General features: G+C 42.6%; 1 long non-coding RNA gene across 2 annotated transcripts in view; it reads right to left on the bottom strand.

The window, feature by feature from the left end:
• Positions 1-21,205, bottom strand: part of LOC310850557 — a 94,938-nt gene that overhangs the window by 52,843 nt on the left and 20,890 nt on the right. The window contains exon 4 of one of the 2 annotated variants that reach the window (XR_014567361.1): positions 20,320-20,365. The exons of the other annotated variant lie outside the window; for it this stretch is intronic. This is a non-coding gene — a long non-coding RNA (uncharacterized lncRNA). Of the gene's footprint in view, positions 1-20,319; positions 20,366-21,205 lie in introns of those variants that run through there. 2 annotated transcript variants of the gene reach the window in all.

The following is a 21,205-nucleotide window of genomic DNA, read 5'->3' as shown; positions in this document are numbered from 1 at the left end:
AGTTTAATTAAGTTTCTTAGGGTTTCTTTCCATATTACATAATAATTACAGCTAGCAACCCCTTAATTTCAGAATCAACATCATCTTAACATTCAATGATTTTACAATATTTCTTAAGATAATCTTTAAATTTCTTCCAATCTTCTTCCGTTGTCTCTTTCCCCTGGTCTCAGATTCTGCCAGTCATCTCTGCCAGTCCCATATAGTCTATAACTTTCATCTGCCATTCTTCCATGGTGGGTAGTTCTTCTGTCTTCCAATACATTGCAATAAGTATTCTTGCTGCTGCTGTAGCATACATAAAAAAAAGTCCTGTTCTTCTTTGACACCAATTGGCCGACCATACCCAGGAGAAAGGCCTCTGGTTTCTTTAAGAAGGTATATTTAAATACCTTTTTCATTTCATTATAAATATTCTCCCAGAAAGCCTTAATCCTTGGGCACGTCCACCAAAGGTGAAAGAATGTACCTTCAGGAGCTGCTTCCATACTGTCAAGGATAGTCAGTGTGGCACCATCCAAATGCTGTTGGGCACATCTCCCTACATCTTTTACTATAAGCCATGCAAATTGGGGCCGATGGGAGTTGTAGTCCAACAACTTCTGAAGGGCACCACATTCACTAGATAGAAGGTATGCATGTGTGTGTGTGTGCTCCAGTAGGACAACTGGCTCTGGTGGTTGGACTTGGACCTCCTCTGAACATGCAAATGCCCTGCTGCAGTGTATGTTGGAAACCAAAGATGTCATGCCTGTTTCCAGGTTGCTGGAGCTGTTCCTCTAAACCCTTTCTGGAACTAAAAACTAGAGATCCAAGTTGTAGTCTCAGCACAAACATTGTTCCCTGTCATTAAATAATTGAGGGCATTACCAACCTCCAAATCAGGAGACGTTACCTCATAGTTGGTGGGTCACAGGCAAAAACAAAAACCTCTTGGGGGGAAACAAGACAGGATTATGGGATGCTCTAGAGATTTCTGTCCCAGGAAAGTTCAAGTTTGGTTTTTAAGGTCAAGAGGGAAACAAAGTGGGTTAACCACTCAATCCCCTTGCCAGCCCACAGTGGCCAAAATTGGTTCATTCCTGGCTGGACCATTAAGCAGCATTGACCCAAGAGTCTGCAAAAAAGTCAGTTTAGCCCAATACACTACTATATTCAAATAGGACATTAAAGTGAAATCAGAGAGGTTTCCCACAAATATCCTCCTGTTAGAATTCTGTGCAGGAGAATGAAAGACGTGGTTGCGAACAAAGGGTGGGACACCACGTCTTTGTCAGATGCCGGAGAAGTCATTTCCTAACAGCGGGCTATAGGCAAACTGAGGGAGGGGGTCTGTTAATGTGTCACGCCATGCCACAGGAATCAAAATTGCTAATTGTGTGAATGGCATCTCATCACATCCAGTCCTCTCTCAAAAACCTGCGGCTGCAAACTTCCTTTTATGGAAGCTGCATTCAGATCCTCCAGGCCCTATGTAAGCTCTGAAGCAATAGCTCCAAGCTCAACTTCCAAGAACTGGACAGGCATGCACAGTCGGCTCGTCTCTTAACTTATTTTGTGTTGAGCATGAAGGACTGCAGGTAGTTTGACTATCACCTCAATGTGCAAAAGATTGGGCAAGTAGGAAGGATGCCCTGAGACTGTGGGGTGCATAGTTTGAGCCCTGCACCCTTGCATAGTTTGAGCCCATGAAGAGGGCTAGTATCTTGCAAAAATCTGGGTGCTTATGTTCTGAATCCCATAGATTAATATAAAGGTTCTTTCCGAAAGGAATCTCACACCTTTTCACTATATTTTGGCTTGATTTGCATGGCAGTGTCAAAATCCAACTTCCACTTGAGGCAACTTTTTAAGGTTTTATTTTTCATGAAAAGAAAAGTTGATTATTGTCATTGATATTAACTTTCTAGAGGCCTACCCAAAGGATCTTGCAGACATTTCAGCATGATTGATTAAGCACTAGGGGAAAGTATATTATATAAGAGTATGCAAATAGCAAAATTGAGTTGTTCTCAAAACATTTTTGTCTGAAAGGCCAGGGAGAGCCCCAGGAGATGGAGAGTTTTGGAATGTATTTGCTGTAGAAGGGGAAGAAAACATAACCATGTATAATAAATCAAATAATTTGAAAATTAATTGAGTTTAATCTAGGGAAATTTATGATGTTGCATCAAGCTGGGAACAGTACCTATAAAATCAGGGCCTTCTTGGTGGTGGCCTCATGTTTATGAAATTTCTTTCCAACTGAACTATTTAATTATTATGTTATTTATTAAATTTGTAAACCCACCCTTCCTCTGAAGATCACAGGACGGTTCACAATGTGGCCTTGAGAGGGGCCTTAGAACTTATCTGTTCCAGGCTGCATTTCTCTAAACAGTGCTTTTGTGTTTCTAATTTTTGAGACTCTGAGCTGCCTTTATGTGCCTTTATGGAAATGAACACAAGAAAAATATTCCTGCTAGATCAGATTAAAGGCCTATCTAGTCCAGCATCCTGTTCTCACTGTGGTCAACCAGAGGCCTCTGAGAAGCCTACAAGTTGGACATGAATGTAACAGCCTTCTCACCACTTGTGCTTCCCAGAAACTGGCATTTAGAAGCATACAACCTCCAACACTGGGGGTAGTGCATAGCCATCATGCCTAGTAGCCACTGAGAAATCAGAAAAGCTTCATCTGTTAACAATGACCCAGCGCATGGCCAGGAAAAAAGGGGGCGGCAGTGAGGAAATAAGCCTCTCAGTAGCTCAGGGATGGGGAGTCTCTGGCACTCCAGATGTTGGATTCCAACTCCCATTGATACCCACCAGCATGGCTAATAAATATGGATTCAATAAACATCTGGAGAACCACAGGTTCCCCGTCCATGCAGTAGCTCATGAGTTCTTGTTTGGATCACAGCTCCTACTCCAATTAGAGTTGTCGCGCTTAGTTCCTGCTCAATGGTGCTGGTCATGAAACACACAAAGTCGCAGAGAAATACACAGAGAGAAAGACACACACACACACACACACACACACACACACAGTATCAGGTGATAAAATAGCTGAAGAATGCAACACAAAGGAATCCATAGCCATTAATTTTAATAGCTGGGGAGACAGATACTAATATTTTATGAGGTTTGATGCTATCAATGTTGGGTGTTTTTGTTTTTAAAAAGAAGGTAATATCCAGATTTATCCTTTTTTGTTTTAAAAGAAAGATAAAGCTGTCACATTACAGTTAGAAGAAAGCAACATTATGGTTAATAGTCCTCTTATTTATGGACAGAGCTTTCTCTCTGCTTCTATTTGTCAATATTTTGAAAAGTCAATCCATGATCCGTCTCTTTTACTTCTCTTCCACCGCCTCCCCCCAGCCCAGCAAAAACCTTTCCTTTATTTTGTGAAGGCTTATTTTCTCTTCAATAGCTGTGCCATGTTGATACTCACTGGCTTCTCTAGGCTATAGCTTGCAAAATGCCTACATTTAAATGTAGATTTTTGAGTTTACAAGGAAGATCCCTAGTCAAAGACTTCCCACTGCAATGTGGAAGGGGGAGAGAAAGGAGAAAATGAACTCTTCACCACTGCTACCCTCTTTCCCCCTTAAGCTTACTCTGTGCTACTCTCATTTGGCTGCACTTTCATCATTGGTTCACAATTTTACATGTTACACCAGAGGAAACAGCCCTACACTGGATTCTGCCCTATATGTCTTTGGAGGCTGCTGTCTGATAAATATTTTGTGTCAGAAAAATCAGTCACAGAAAGATAGTTTAAAAAAATGCCTAGCTCACTCCAGAAGTTCCAATTCTAGGGTAATTAACTGCATTATGGTGCAATCCTATACATCATGAAGCGGGGCAGTGCCACACATCTGCTGCTTATCGGGAGGAGAAGGGTGAGGTGGCATGTCAGGAGGGGGAGGTCTCCGCTGTGTAATGGCATTGGCAGAACCAGTTTGGTGCTCCTGCAAATGCCCCCACGAATCACCAACCATCTTGCCCCACCCAGAAAGTCAGGCATGGGAAAACTACTTCAGCTTGAGGGCTACATTCCTTTCTGGGCAATGGGGATTTGCTTTTGGGTAAACAAGGATCAGATTAGGCTGTTTTTGCTTTAAATCCCACCAGGCCTTTTGGTAGCAGCTCCAACCTTATACTAGGGCCAACCACCATGAAGACCACCCTCTCCCCATGTTGCTGGGCTACTGCTGCCATCTTTCTTGACCATTGGCCTTGCTTGCTGGCAGGGAGGGGCTGACTGGAGCTGAAACTCTGGCCACATCTGGAGGGCACCACGTTGTCTATCCCTGACTCATATTGTAGCTTTGTGTGGTGCTGTTCTAGCTGTGCTTTTAATTGCCCTATTTGGAGGCATTACTAGGGATAGAACGGGGTCACAAACCTTCGTGGAGTCATGGACACATTCCAGACATGGAGAGAATGCTGTTGGTGCCAGTCACAAAATGGCTGTCATGAGGTGTGGCATAGCAGAACATTAGAGTCCTTCTAGTCCAGCTGGATACTTTCAGGAAGCTGATAATATGGGTTAGAAGTTTGTTGGATGCGGGGAATAAATGGATAGAGAGAAGCAAATGAGCCAAACTTACAATGCCTATTTTATATAGTAAGTATCAGATTCTCCCCTTCCTTTTTGGTGCATCCATTTGTTTCTTCCCTAGCCTTTCACTAAAAAAAAATAATCATGTTCTAGAGAGAATGCAAAGTAAACTGAAATGCTTTGACTATAGCTGCAACCCACATGCCCTCCTCTGTATACATAGAAAAGACAGTACGTGTTTCTGTAAATTGTGCAGCTTCGTCCTGGAAAGTCATATTTTGCACCTCATCTGGTCTAAATATTGAGTTTATGGTGGTGGGGAGAAAGGGGGAGGAACGTTGCTTTGCATTATGTGTTATGGATGCATGATGTTTATTTAAGAACTCAGTTTGCAGGAATGTTTTCCAGACCTGCGGTTCACCGCAATAGACAGTTGTTGATATTCCAATCCCAAGAGTGTTAGAATATGTTTAGAAATTGCGACACTTTTTAAAACCAGATGTCCTACATAATCTACACCAAAAAAGGGGGTGTGGTGTGTATGTATGCAAATACAACTGTTATTTGGCCTAACGAACATGCTGCTAAAGCAAGCTATACTGACTCTCAGAAGCTGTATTTTCTTTTGTTTTTTTGTTTTAATAGAATTGTAGAGTTACGAGGGACTCCAAGAGTCATCTAGTCCAACAAGGGATTGAAAATCCCTAGAGGGGGAAATGAAAATTCAGCAAACCCACTCTGTGCAGAGATCAGGCCTGGCTACATTGCTTAGTATTACTTCTAGCTTTAAAAGATGAGACAAATTTATGGATAAGGCTAACAGCTATGGTAGCTCCACTGTTGGAGGCAATATGCCTCTCAGTACCAGTCACTGCACTCACGTCTTGCTTGCAGGCTTCTTAATAGCTTCCAGTTGGCCAGTGTGATAACAGCATACCAGACTAGATGAGACTTTGATCTTACCTAGCCAGGCTGCTTTAACGTGCTTATACCATTTTCCCCCATGGTTCTTTCCCACACTATGCTTTTAAAGCACACACCTACTTGTGCACCTAAAAATAATTGAAAAACAGATTTAGAAATGTGTATCACACAGGTACACAGGCAGAATCAATTGCAAGTGCTTATAGGCCTATATCAAGCAATCTTGTGGCCCCGAAAGCAAGGATGAAGAAGCCGTGGCTCTTCAGATATTGTTAGACCCAACTCCCATCAGCACTAACCAGCATGGCCAATGCTCAAGAGCAATGAGAGCTGTAGCCTAGCAACATCTGGAGGGCCACAGTTTCCCCACCCCTGCTTTAAAGGGTAGGGTGGTCATGTGAGCTACCTCACAGAGGATAGTTTGAAGACATGTCAGTGGTTGCTATTTGCTGTCAGAGGTGAGTATTTGTTGAGATTGAGTAAGGAAAGCAATTCAGAGCTTGAGACCACATTGCTCTCCACAGCCAAACACAGAGCTACAATGAGACAAGATTGTCATGAGCCCTGCATCCTAAGTCCTAGCATCAGAGGATTCAGATTTGGGTGAATCACAGGTCAAAACAGCAGGGGAGGCCTCAGCACCCACTTCTACACCCTCCTGGCCTGAGGACGAGGCTCTCTCATTATCCTCAAACCCCAAGAATGACTCCTCAGTAGCTTCTCTCCTGCTTCACAGCCACTCAGGAGCACATAGCTGCAGAATTGTCTACAAGCCTTTCAAGATTTGCAGATGGCCGACATTGGAATGGAAAGCTATGTTAGCCTCCCTAAAACATCGAGCTGCTCTGGACCTTTGCTGAGACAACATCTTCTATAGGTCAGGCAGGAGGGACCACTGGGAGCTATCCAGGGTCCTGTCCTGCCCTGCCTGGGTGCTGTTTATTACTCCCAAGTCTCATCAGTGAAGGATTATGATGAAACATTCCAGACAGAGGGACTGTGGGAGCACTTGAATATAGGTAGGGGGCAAGTCATGGCCCCCATAGCACTCTAAATCCGTAGCTAAGAGTTCCCATGCCCTTCATAATTTAGGCATAATTCCCCTGTTTAACATCCATATGAAAACCTCATTGAGCACCAATTGTTGTTTCAGTGAGCTCTAGAACTTGCTCCAGTATGCTCTGCAAAACAGAGGCACACATATGGAAAAGATTCACAGTTTGAAAATCAATGTTGTAGCAGGTATTTATTTAGCTTTATGTATGGCTCCCTGACCCACAACCTAATAATGGATTAAAAAATCTAAATGGGTTTTTTAAAAAAACTTCTTTTTAAAAAGAAAGAAAGAAAACCTCTCTGACTTACCCTGAAGGCCCCTAGTGAGTCTAAGACTTTGCCTCCTTAGCTCTTCAAAGGACAATTTATTAAGGAAGTTCATGACCATATTTATTTTACTGCTAAAGAGTTTGTTAGCACATTCAAGAAAGTGTGGGCGATTTTCTTGCTTTGGTTTATTGCCTGCTGGAGTGAGTTATTGCTTACCTGAGTGAGTCTGCTGAGCAATAGTTCAAATTAAAACTTGCCATTTATCATGTTCGCACCAATCCAAAATGACCACAGAATCCGAGCCATAATTATTTGCAGGCCTCTGGCTGCAGAGCTGTTGCAACAAGGTTTTTAAATACCATCAGGGAGGCAACAGATAGGAAAAGTTGCATTAAAAGGAAACTCTGGGGTAGGGAGGTTTGTTCAAAAGCCATGATGGCTGTTCTAGTATTAGCAGAAATCCAGTGCCCCACATTATTCTTCAGCTGATGATAGAACAGGGCATGTCATCATTGCCTACAAAGAGGACACCATGTGCATATGTTTGCATATGCTCATTCATACATATAGAGGCACATTTTTTTGGGGGGGAGGGGACTACTAGAAGTTAAATAAAAATGCAATACAACCAAAGCAGAAAGACAATACTTGTGAGAAATCAATCTTTCAGTGTGGCAGTACCTGTTATCTAGCACTTCCTGCCTATTGATATTAGGCTGGTGCCATCATTGTACTGGTTTTGATGCCTGCTCAGTGTGATGCAGTGGTGAGAGTGCCAGACTAGGACCTAGAAGGCTAGGGTTCAAATTTCCATTCTGCCTTGAGACGCACTGGGTGATCTTGGGACAGTTACTGCCTCACAGCCTAACCTACTTCTCAGGGTTGTTGTAGGGATTAAATGAGGTAGGGGAGAACCATGTACATCACCTTAAATTTATTGGATGAAGGGTGGGATACAAATACAATGAAGTACCCAGACCAGACATATGATATTAATATGTAATGTTATGGGGGGGGTAAAATATATGCTGAGACCATTCTAATTCCTGAAACCAGCAAGTATTGAAATTTAAACAAGGTCTCTAAGGTGCTACTGGAAGGAATTTTTTTATTTTGTTCTTGATGAGGAGATAGCCTAGGTAATGGGCCATTGAGGGGGACAAAGGAAGTGACTCTGTGCCAGATGACACAACTCACTGGTAGTTAGAAAGACAAAGACAAAGGCAAGAGTTTAGAGTTACTTTATGTGAGCTAGAAGCTAGAAGCAGTCGGCAGGGAAGGCAGAGGTTCAGAGCCATGTCTGATTTCTGCTTGAATCTGATACTGTGGCTCTGGGTGAAGCAAGACTCTCTTGGGGTGTTAATGCTGTGAGCCCTCCATCGTAAGCTCAGGTTGTATATATGTATAAATAAACCAAAAATCATAAAGACCCCACAGTTTCTGTTGTATCTCATTCCGAAAGAAATATGAACCCTGGAACCCCGGGAATCTCACACCACTTGGAGATTGAGGTGGTGTGCAACAAACATTAGTTTGCTTTTTAAAAGCTCTTAGTTTTATCTATATTTTGATAATTTTGTTATGTTTACTCTTTTAAAGACTATTATTTTGCACCAATTGTGTGTGTGCATGCATGCGTGCGTGCGCAGTGGTATATAATTAAATCTTGTTAAATAAAAGTAAATAAATTGCTGGAAAGAAGGTGGCCAGTTGGCCTGTGTGCTTCCTCAGTCTGCTGTCTGAGTGCTCCCTGTTGATGGGCAGCTTTAAGGTCCCACCTGCAAACGCTTCTTTCAAATCGAGGATTGTCATCTGTAAAGAAGACACACACATGGTCTCAGTTGTGATTGTCCCAGGTCAGTGGATTGGAAAGTGTGTGAATTGTCCCTAAAAATCATAGCAGTTGAGAGATTTCTGAGACAGCTTCTGGCTAAGGCAGCAAGCATAGCCAAATCTGACTTTTACCTTTTAGAAAAGGGAGGCAATTTGGCCAGGGAACTGAGAGCGTAAGAGAAATGGGGAGGTGGAACCCAATCTGGCTCTTGCATCTGCATTTTCTCTGGGAAGGGAGGAAAGTTAAGCCCCCTAAAGCTCTAATTTATTTTATTTATGTTTTCCATTTGCATCCAAAAGTGGTCTATGGCTACAGCCCGGCAATAATGATAAAATTCCTCATTTTCACTCAGCACATGAATGAAACACATACAACAGGATGGTAAAAGCAATGCAGCTCGGCAGAGATAACAGTAAGGGAAAATTCCCATGCAAGTGTGACAAAAAGCTAGGCTAACCTCCTCCATAAGGTTTTCATTTTATTTACTCACTGGAGGCAGGCCAGAGCTGCTGACATATGTTCTATGGGATGTTTGGGACTCATTAGTGAGGTGAATTAGCACTGTAGCTTGACCTGTTGACAAGCATGATCTTTAACCTCCTGACGTAAAGGTGACTGCAATTTGCAAGGGCTTCACAACCTCCCCCCATCTGGAGTGGTTGGGAGGCAGGCTTATTTGCTTCTTCGAAACCATAAATGACGCTTGCTGTCTGAACTCAGTTGACTTGCCAGTTCATAGTGCATGGCACAAAACCAGAAGGCACAGTGTGGGGGTTTCTGTGCTACTAATCAATCTGCAATAGAGTAGAAGTTGGACAGAGACGCTTTACTCAAAAAGGCTGAGCTTCTTATCTTCTCCCTAAATAGGATATTTAAGCAACTGTTCATTATAGGAAATACATCAATAACAACAGCAGTGCTTTAACATGCATGCAGTTCTTGTCTGGGCAAAGGCAGATATTAATGAGGCAAGCATGTAAGTGTTTAACAGTCTAAACAATAAAGCTGCATCATATAAGAACCAGCACTTCTGTTAACTGTGGCTTCTCTCAGTTTCTCTTTTTAGTTTCTTGAGTTTACTTCACCACATTTCTGCATCCGTTTGCATTTTTTAAAAAGCCATTCTGAAGATTTATCAGCATTGTAGTGCACATTTCTCCTAATATACACATTTTGCAAGGAATTTTCCCCAATACAGTGCATTTTTGTACGTTTATTTTCAATAATATATGCATTTTATGCACCCCTTTCCCTTACATACTCATTTTTGTATACATTTGGGGGTTGAAAACTGCACCACGAAACTCAGAGACTTTTGAAGGACAGCTATGTTTTGGGCTGCATCTTGTTTTGGGAAGTGCAAATTATAAAGGTTTGCCTTAAATTGCAAAACCAAAATGAATTTCTCCTCCATCCCATCACATGAGATAGGCAAGGGGGGCTATAACAAAGAACTCAGAGAGCTAGTGAGCAACCAAGGCTAGTTTACTGGCTAAGTCATTCTCAGTGTTTGGAGGAGCCAGAGTTGGCCATTGCCTCCCTTTGACTTGGAAGGAATAAAAAAAAGCTTCAAGTCAGGCAGGACTTTTGCCCGGCGGAACAAGTCTCTCCTGAGCAATGTTTGTTAGCTTGCTTTGTTCCTGCTTTGCTTTACACATACCCCATACTGAAGTGCCGAGACTTGACCAAGGCCACACAATGAAACCATGGCAGAGATCTGAAGTTATTTCTCCAAGCCTTTCCCCCCGTTCATTAGTCTGTATTAAAGGTTATTGACAAATCAGCACTTCCAATTTAACTTCCAATGGTTAGTTAAGTTCCGGGTTGCAAACTGGGCTAAAAATGCAAACAATTAGGCAACAATACTACTTGCAGAAATGAATCTCAGAAATAAGAAATCAGCTCTTTCCACAATCTGGATATATTTATCTCCTTCCATATATTTCTACATAAACAAAGCACAGATCTTATTGAACCTATCTAATACCCAACTTTCCAAGTCAATATAAATAATTAAGCCTGCCTCTTTTTTCAGACAAATTATCAGCAGGGAAAGCTTTACAAAATATTTCCTCGTGAAATACAGAGCTATTTCTTTAAAGAAAGGGATCTGGCAGAACTGGGAGGCAGTTAGCTTAGCGCCATTAATACAGAACACAGTCTATCAGCATTTAGTGAACTCTTGGTGACCCTGGCGGAGAGCAGCAACTTTAGCTTCTCCTTATGAAAAATATGAATAAAAAGTAGAGTCAAAATGTAAGCATCACTCACAGAAAATGTTAGATTGGAATGACGCACATCATTTCAGTGCCTTGCACACAAAGTGGATGCCAGAGAAATGGTATCCAGAAGTTTGCTTTTCTCAGACAGGGAGACCACCATTTTAGGGTTAAATGCAGGAATCTTATGGAACTTTCGTACTAAGGATGTTTGTGGAATCATCATCATCATCATCATTCAAATTCTGATACAAACTAATTTGTTCCATACCTCCTGGGTTAATATGTTTCCCTATGGAATTTCCTTAGTTATTTATAAAAGTATTTATAAGGTATCAGGGCAGTGAACAACAATGCTTAATACCCACTGAAGGCAGTACAGAACAATGGTTAAAACGACTGGTTGCTCTTTGTACTTCTCTAAATTTAGCAATGCACTTCTTGGTTGAAAGAAAAGTGACAATTTTCATATAAAATGCATATTTTACAATAAACCACATTGCATAAATACACGTTTTGTAAGAAAGTACATTAAAAGAATAGTATAGGTGCTGCCTGCAGGGAGGAGTTGTGCTGATGTCCCTTAGACCCAACAGCTAATCCTCCCCCTGGCCTCCTTGCTGGCCCAAGTAGGACTAATTCAGCCAGTTGGCCCTGGTGACTAATGCTTATTGGATGGATTTCCCCCAAATTGATTTTTGAACTTTGAATTTTATTGTTATTCGTGCTTTTATACTGTATTTTATGCTGCTTCTATGTTGTATTACAATTAAGTGTTTACAATTTGTTGTTAGCCGCCCTGAGTCCAGTTTTCTGAACCGGAAAGGGCGGGGTATAAATAAAAAATTATTATTATTATTATTACTGGGAAGGGATAAGGTAAGATGAACACAGTGCCGATGTGCTGACCTCTGGTCACTTTGCCTTGCCTCTCCATTTCCCAGTAAGTGGGTGCAGCTCAGCGATTGGAAGGTGATGTGATCATTGCTGCTCCACCGCATTATCCATCACTGCATTTTGGCCTTCCATATTCAGGCTGAATGCTTCTATAAGGTTAATGTATGCAAGGAATTGTTTAAAAACAAACCAACCTTTGAATACTGATTAATATTTTTACCTTGTTTTACTACTACTACTACTTTATTTGTTAAATTTCTATAGAAACACAAAAATACATAACGTAGTAGAAACAAAAACAACACTCCCCAACACAGTTTCAAAGGGCATAGATTGTTTAATTAGCCAAAGGCCTGGGAAAAGAGGAATGTTTTTGCCTGGCACCTAAAGATATGTTATCAAGGTGCCAGAAAAGCTTCCTTGGGGAGAGCATTCCATAAGTGGGGAGGAACCACACAAAAGGCTCGTGTTGCCACTTTCCAGTCTTGTCATGGAAGAGGCACACAAAGAAGGACTTCAAATGATGATCACAGGGTCCAGGTCACTTCACATGGAAAGACCCATCCTTGAGGTATTGCAGTTCTGAGCCCTTTAAGACTTTATAGTTCAAAACCAACAGTGTCTGCTCTGATGCCAATCTCTAGGACATGTGATACCCCCTTGCGAAACTTTCATTTGGTAACCTTTCCAATACTCCTCCCAATCTCTCCTTTCATGTTGCTCTTCAGGCAATGTTGCCTGACAACAACATAAAGGTGTCTAAGAGCGCCCAGAGAGATTTTGATCATCCAGTATGAGTCCTGTTGACTTCTCTTGAAATGCATTCTCTTTAAATCAGCATTTTAGTTCAGATTTCTGCTTAATTTATACATTTTGGTATATACAATCTTGTAAAGCAATTTCCCATTTTTTGTTATGGAAGTGAGAGCTGGACCATAAATAAGGCTGATTGCCGAAGAATTGATGCTTTTGAATTATGGTGCTGGAGGAGACTCTTGAGAGTCCCATGGACTGCAAGAATATCAAACCTATCCATTCTTAAGGAAATCAGCCCTGAGTGCTCACTGGTAGGACAGATCCTGAAGCTGAGGCTCCAGTACTTTGGCCACCTCATGAGAAGAGAAGACTCCCTGGAAAAGACCCTGTGTTGGGAAAGATGGAGGGCACAAGGAGAAGGGGACGACAGAGGATGAGATGGTTGGACAGTGTTTTTGAAGCTACCAGCATGAGTTTGACCACACTGCGGGAGGCATTGAAAGACAGGAGTGTCTGTTGTGCTGTGGTCCATGGGGTCACGAAGAGTCGGACATGATTAAACGACTAAACAACAAAAACAACAACCTTGGTTCTCAAACTCAATCCGTTCTGAAAGTCCGTTCGACTTCCAAAACGTTTGCAAACCAAGGTGTGGCTTCTGATTGGCTGATTGGTCCTGGAAACAATGCCAAAAGCCAAAACAGATGTTTGGCTTCCGAAAAACGTTTGCAAACCAGAACACTTACTTCCAGGTTTGCGGTGTTTGGGAGCTGATTTGTTCGTCAACTAAGCTGCTCGGGAACCAAACTACCACTGTACATTACTTGGTTGAAGAACTGCACTGCAAAATTCAGATAACTGCAAATTTTGAATAATTGATGTGTTTCCATTTACGTATTATTTTGGAAAATGCAGATGAAGTTTAAATGCTAACTGAATTGGATTTCTTCCCCATCCCTAATATACAGCACAACCCAGTCCCTATAATTTATTGTGGTCAGAAGGAGGAGGTGCAGTTTGTGCATTGTGCATTCTTTCTCACACAATATGGAATATGCCAGAGCTTCATGTGTGCATTGGAGCAAATTAGTTTAAGCTGAGTCTCTACTTTTGAAGTTTCCCTGCAGAGGGAATGTGCCTCTTTAAAAATAAGATAGGATAATGTTTTATTTTCAAGCCAGGAGGTAGAGGGGACCCATTTTGCTTTGACAAACAAAAGCCATAGAAGAAGCTATGTTGAATCTGGTCTTTACATGCCTGCTGCCTCCTTAGTGATGGAATAATTTATGAAGCTAACAAAATACTCCCAATAAAATGTAAAGACCAGGAACATAAAATGTGTAATAATCCTCAGCTAAACAAAATGACTGCTATAGCTACGACTTGCTAGTTTTAGTAGGGCATTTAACAACAACAGCCGTCACAGAACGGCACACAAATTTCAAGAAATAACTGTCCAATCTCGTCATTTTAACCATCCGCATTATACTAGCTACTCAGTCAATTAAGGACTGGGTTCTGCAGCTATTAGGCTGGCAATATACAAAGGAAGGGGGAAGCTTTTCACCAACAGGATTTTACATTCAATTTGATGGCTGTGAAAACAGCTAGGCTCTGAGCATCAAGTTACCAGCCATGGCCAAAGATCAAGAATCTAAGGATGGACAAAACTGTCATAAGAACATAAAAAGGAACCCTGATGGATTGAGCCAAAGGCCTAGCTAGACCTGAACTCTATTCTCACAGTGGATAACCAGATACCTGTGGGAAACTGGCAAGCAGCACCTGAGCAAAACAGCAGTCTCTCCCTACCTGCAACTCCCAGCAACTGATGTTCAGAGGTGGCCTCCAACAGTGGAGGTAGAACGTAGCCACTTGGGTAGCTTTAAAAGAAGGTTGGACAGATTAATGGAGGATAAAGCTACCAGCAGCTATTAGCCATGATAGCTATGGTCCATCTCGACCGTCAGAGGCAGTAGGCCTTCCTAGCGCAATTACTGGGAAGTGAAGGTAGGGAGAGTGCTTTTGTGCTGAGGTGCTGCTTGTGGGCTTCCCATAAGCATCTAATTGCCCATTGTGTGCACTGGATGCTGGACTAGATGGGCCTTTGACCCGATCCAGCAGGGGTCTTCTTTGGTTCTTATGACAGTTTTGTCCATCCCTATGTGCAACCCTATCTGGGACGTGGGTGGCGCAGTGGGTTAAACAACAGAGCCTAGGACTTGCCGATCAGAAGGTCGGCGGTTCAAATCCCCGCCATGGGGTGAGCTCCCATTGCTCGGTCCCTGCTCCTGCCAACCTAGCAGTCCGAAAGCATGTCAATGTGCAAGTAGATAAATAGGTACCGCTCTGGCAGGAAGATAAACGGCGTTTCCGTGCACTGCTCTGGTTCGCCAGAAGCAGCTTAGTCATGCTGGCTTCATGACCCGGAAGCTGTACACTAGCTCCCTTGGCCAATAAAGCGAGATGAGCGCCACAACCCTAGAGTCGATCACGACTGGACCTAATGGTCAGGGTTCCCTTTACCTTTGCTATGCGCAACCCACCTCGGGTTGTGTTGGGACAGTCTTTCATTCTGCTTATAGTGCCCTAAATATCTATCCATCTTTACTGAGGGAAAGTAATAGAGCTTTTACATAACACTTAGTTAGAGGAGCAACACCCCCCCCTTTGCTAAGAATAATAGGGGTGCCTCCCCTTATCTTGTAAGACAGGGAGATTTCAAGGGAGATATCTAATTGGTTGCTTCATCAGCATGTTTCTCAGAAAAGGATGTCTGGGAATTGGACAGAAGAGGCAAAAATCTGAAAATCCTGCTTCACAGCATCACTACTTAAAACAATAATTAAACTATTGAGAAATATTGAAGGGACAACAACAAAAAATTATCTTGAGATTTGTATGCCTGATACTTCACTGGTGTAAATATTCAAACGTCTCTGGCCTGAGAGACATTATACGTGAGGCTTATGCACACCTTAAGAATGATGCCTTATACTGAGGCAGACCATTGGCCAACCTAGCTCAGTATTGTCTACACTGACCGGCAGTAGCTCTTTAGGGTTTCAGGTGAGGAGTCTTTCCCAGGCTTACCTAGAGATGCTGGAGATTTAACCTGAGGCCTTCAACATACAAATCAAAAGGCTTTACCAATAAGCTATGGGCCTAGAGCTCTTCCTTGTGAAAGATGGCACCGTGTATTTCATGAGGGTAATAACAGGGTAGATTACCTTGCCAGTTTTCTCTGAATTATTCCACCCATTGAATTTTCTTCCTTAACTGTCTGTCATTCTTTTTCCTTCTTCCCACCAAGTTCACATGGACTGTTGCTTGGGATGGAGAGAAGATCTCTAATCTACTGCATAAAACAATAGTTTAAGAGTGTTGGACTTCAGTTCAGATCCAGGAGCCCCATTGCTTGGGTTCCCCATTCAGCACTGAGGTCTCGCCAGATGGCCTTGACTAATAGTTATATGAACCTAAGTCAGTCATGTCTATTAAGTCACTAGCCCTCGCATTCATGCTGTGTCTATGCATACATGTGTTTAAAACCCAAATGGTTACATACCAGAACAGGCCAAGTTCCATGTTTTGGAAAACCCTAAGCAAGCTGTCCTTGGTGTTCCCTGGAGGTGACTGAGCATCCTCCATAAAACCAGCCACACTTTTTAGCCCCCAGCAGAAGCACTGATGCAACCTCCCCCTGTCCTGGTAGGAGAGGGTTTGAATGAGCTGGAGAGAACCTCCCTGACATCAGCACAGGAATAGGCTGGGAGCCACAGCAGGACAGTAGGGATGTGAGATTGAATCTGCTGTTGCTAACTATGACGTTTTATTGAGGATATGGCTATGCTCTACCTCTACTGCCAGAGCAATATGGTTCTAAATAACAGTTGGTGGGAATCACAAATAGGAAAAGTGCTGTTGTGCCTTTCTTGTGGGCTTCCCAAGGCATCTGATTGACTATTGTGAGAACAAGTTTGTGGACCAAATGGGGCTTTGGCCTGATACAGCAGGGGTGGAGCAAAAAGGAGGAGGAGGAGGAGGAGGAGGAGGAGGAGGAGGAGGAGGAGGAGGAGAAGAAGAAGAAGAAGAAGAAGAAGAAGAAGAAGAAGAAGAAGATGACAATGACTTTGCTTCCTGTACTGGTGTCTTGTATTTCCTTCATTTCCTGGGAACTATATCAATTGAAATGGAGGAGGGTTTTCCCCTCCTTTTTCACAAATTATGAGGAACCTTTCTCTAATAACAGACACACCCAGTCATGGTCAGATTTGGAAGAGAGGGAGAAATGTGGTTCTGTTAAACCATGGAACGCTGCTAGATTCTACTGTAACCATGTAATTAGTGCTTATTCTATCTGGGATTTGCTTGTCAGATATGATCTTATTTAATTACATGCCCATGCAAACACTTTCTTTGTATGCATTCATGCAAGCAGTTTGTATGCAAAATAGTTGTGCAATTGCACACCCAGAGAGAGATGCAAACTGATCTGATTAATGTCCCTTAGGGCCCTTGGATAATTTCAACAAGATTGCTAGACCAAAACTGGTTTCGGTAAAACTGGTCATTTTATCTTTTCAGATTTGAGAGTCGCATTTGTACAGAGGCCTTGTAATCATCTCTTTCAAATGGTGCAGCCAAGATCAAGACAAGCTGATAGGAGCTGCGATAATTAAAACAGAGGCTTTCATTTCTAAGTGCAATATTTGGAACATATGAACCCTTTCACAAAAGTCCCCTTCAGAGGCATCTTTGGATGAATTCAGTAGGCACACCTGCCCTGGGCCCTATGGGGGATAATTTTTAGGGTGGGCAAGGGGGGCATTCAATTCAAGAACATGTTTTAGATTAAATGTGATTACTCCTCAAGGGTAGGGATGTTGAAAAACTGACAAGAGCAGAAGAGGAAGCAGAAATAGCTGCAGTGTGCATGTTCATCTGTGATCAGGAAGAGAAACTACAGTGGTACCTCGGGTTAAGTACTTAATTCGTTCCAGAAGTCCGTTCTTAACCTGAAACTGTTCTTAACCTGAAGCACCACTTTAGCTAATGGGGCCTCCCGCTGCTGCCGCTCCGCCAGAGCACGGTTTCTGTTCTTATCCTGAAGCACTATTTCTGGGTTAGTGGAGTCTGTAACCTGAAGCGTATGTAACCTGAAGTGTATGTAACTCGAGGTACCACTGTACTCAAGGGAAGATAATCAGTATTCTTATTCTTATTTGGACATTTTTAAATGTCCAAAGAATTAATTACTCTCATTTTACATCATTTTGGTGTTTCCTTTACATTTAAATGAATGTAAGTTACATATACAGTGGTACCTTGGGTTACAAACGCTTCAGGTTACAGACTCTGCTAACCTGGAAGTAGGACTTCAGGTTAAGAACTTTGCCACAGGATGAGAACAGAAATCGCACATCGGCGGTACGGCAGCAGCAGGAGCCCCCATTAGCTAAAGTTGTACCTCAGATTAAGAACAGTTTCAGATTAAGAACAGACCTCCAGAACAAATTAAGTTCTTAACCAGAGGTAGCACTGTATTAGATAAATAGTTATGTATGTTACATAAGTGTCAGGGGTTCAGGAGCAGAGACACAGGAGGGGGAGCAAATGGAGAGTGAGGAGGAGGAATCCGAGTGGGGTGGAGGCAGTGACAGTGGCCAGAGTCATTCCACGAGCCTCTCCAGCGAATCGGAAGATTCACAGAAGGGAGCCCCGATGGCCAGGGCAAGGGGGGCTCCAGGGGGAAAACCCCAGGAGGAAGGGGCCAGCGGGGACTCCCTGAGCAGCAGTTGGAAATCAGGACCAGCTTCCCCACCAGAGCGCAGTAGGGAGGGGGAGTCCCAGGAATCGGGACCAGTGTTCTCACCACCAGCGAGAGGAGATGAGTCAGGTTTGACCACGCCCACATCGGAGAGCGGGGAAACGGTCAGGAGGAAGGTTACCGGCTGGGCGCGTGCGCCAAGTTCAAATGTACAGGCGAGCGGCACAGCAGGGAGCCCGGATAGGGAGCCAGGTCCTAAAGCCCGCCGGAAGGAAGGGCAAGACTCAGGGGGGTCAGCGTCAGAAGAGTCCAGGAAGGAGGAAACCCCAGGGGGCAGAAGGACCCAGAGGAGGAAGGAACAGCGCAGGAGGTGGAGCCGGGCTAGGATCTTGAACTGGTGCGGAAGGGATAGTGACTCAGAGGGGACTTCGCCGATCTAGAGTCAAGACATAGGGCTGCGCGCTCTGGGGTTTGAAATGGAAACTAAACTTCAATAAAGACTTTTGTACATTACATCAACCGGGCGTTGGTCCTCTGTGAGCTGGGACCTAGAGGCAGTCCTGACAATAAGTCTTGTTAAACAGTGAAAATAATAACATAGTATCTGGTGGAAGTTGAACTGCAGCAGAATGAAAGCAGTGTTGATTGTGACAAATGCAAGTTGGAATGAAAATTGTTGCTTTCTTATATCCCGACTCAAGAGTGTTCCTGTTCCTGGCAAATGCCCTGGTGTTGCAGGCATCTACCTATGCATTTTGCATGAATGGTCTTAGCAGGTGGGAGAGTTGTTTAAGTGGTGGTGTGTATTACCGTTTTGTAACCAAGCAACATTTTATTGCCTGTGCAATTTTTTTCTGTCTGCTGTATGGAAAAGCACATGAATCTGACCTTTGAATAGTTTTGTAAGTAAACCATTTTATGACTTACTAAACATGTGGTCTATCTTTGTGCTAGGGAAGTGGGATACTTTGGAAAGAACCATTAAAAGTGGGATACTTTCACTGGAAAGGGCACATTTAAAAGGTTTTACAGCCTATATTTACACACTTTTCTTTGTTGCATGTTTTGTGATTTTAAATCTCTGCTGCAGCTTTGTCACCAAAGACTATTGTCCCGAACTTGGATCTTGGCTTTGAACATAAGGTAGGGGTGGGAACCTGTGACTCTCTGGCTGTTGCTGGACTACAACTCCCATTATACCTGACCACTGCTATTGCTTGCTGGATTGGATGGGGGTTGAAATCCAACAGCATCAAGGGCCACAGGTTCTACACCCCTGGTTTAAACCTTGCTGAGAATCATGTCTTCTCTATTGATACTATTTATTCTATGACTTTCAAGATATTGTAAGATACTGTATATACCCTATTTAATTCTGCCTTGTTCCAAATTCCCATTTCCCCTAAAGTCAGTGCAAACTGAAAAGTAGCATATTTTAATGCATATTGGGGTGGGTGGTAGAAATAATCTCCCACTATTTTCATGCCTCTCCTTTGCTATTACAGCAACATTTTCTCTTGTGACCGAACAATAAATGTTTCATAAACACTTCCATCCATCTGCAAGTGGACCTTGAAAATTGATTATTTTTGTTTGTTTGTTTTTACCCTTCCAAATGTTTCTGCTGTTAATGCAGCCAACATATTATTTTTCCCCCTGCTAGGAAAGAATGTGAAGAATTAGGAAAGCTAAAAGAAAGCAAGACTATGTGTTTTGAAGATGAAGCCACTCATGAACATTGGCACACAGCCTTCTTGGAACAAACGTCCAAACACAGCCTGAGGACCGATGAACAGTCAATTTTTCAACCCCGTGGGGTGGTTTTCACATTATCGGGGACAAAGCAATAGAGCAGAACTCTTTGCTTCATATTTAAAGGTCACCATGGTTAATATTTATTAGAAGTGTGGGTATTTATTTGGGGATAGTTTTCATCTATTATTTCTAGGAAGGCCACAAAGAGTTCAGCGCTATGGAGAAACAGTTCATGTTGTTTTTATGCTAATAACTACCAAATGGTACTGCTGCAGTTCTGGACTGGAGAGGCAACTTACATTTTCCACACGTGCACGTTAATGGTACAAGCAACACTGTAAAATAATAATAATAAGTTGTTCCAGATATAGCCTAAACAGAAACAGATTTCATCCCCGTTCTGTAAATTTGATGGCTTGGTAATGAATGCATTCAGTATGGCTTGACTTTGTTTTACACGCTTTAGACAAGTGTTGTGTTCAAAAATAATATAGTCCGCAGGCAGGCATCTTCACTCCCATCTCTTCGTAAGTGAATACATCTTTTTGAATATATGTTCCTGGCTAGCTATTAGCAACGCCTCCAAAATTATACACATCCAAATTTCATCCCGGATTTGAGAGTTTAAAATTACCTGCTTCTGTTTCTGAAGCAAAGCTAAAGCCTTTGTCATAGAGTCCATCGTTAACGGGCTGCAGTGTCTCTCTGGGTCCCCAGAGACAAAGGGACAGGGTAGTTGGTACCTGAGACACCTCCGGGACCTACAAGCCACTTCCTATGTGAGGGCTGTAGAACCATCCCATTCCAAGATTTCTCTCTGTTGAGAGCCTCTCTGGACAACCTCCAGATGCCCACACAGTGCTGTAACAAACAAGGACACTTTGGATCACACCATGTTCTGAATCTGAATCTGGAAGGTGGGGAGTTTGAAGCACCCCTCTTTTTTAGAAGTACAATGTCCATACAGTTGCCTCTAAGGGACTTGCCACATTCATCCCTAACAGCAACTTGTATTACTAGAGAGACATTTGAGCATGAAGTTGTGGGTTGTTCTGGTTAGAATACCCTTGGTGAATTGATTCTACTCATAAGAGATGCCAATGGCAATTAACACTCTGCATTTGAATATTTCCATCTTTTCTATGTATTTATTTATAGAACCATAAGTGTGTTCA

Source organism: Podarcis gaigeae (genome assembly GCF_964106915.1).
Source record: "Podarcis gaigeae genome assembly, chromosome: 8".
In the NCBI taxonomy this organism is placed as follows: domain Eukaryota; kingdom Metazoa; phylum Chordata; class Lepidosauria; order Squamata; family Lacertidae; genus Podarcis; species Podarcis gaigeae.
Note: the sequence above shows the minus strand (reverse complement) of the source record. Positions and strands in the feature narration are given on the sequence as shown.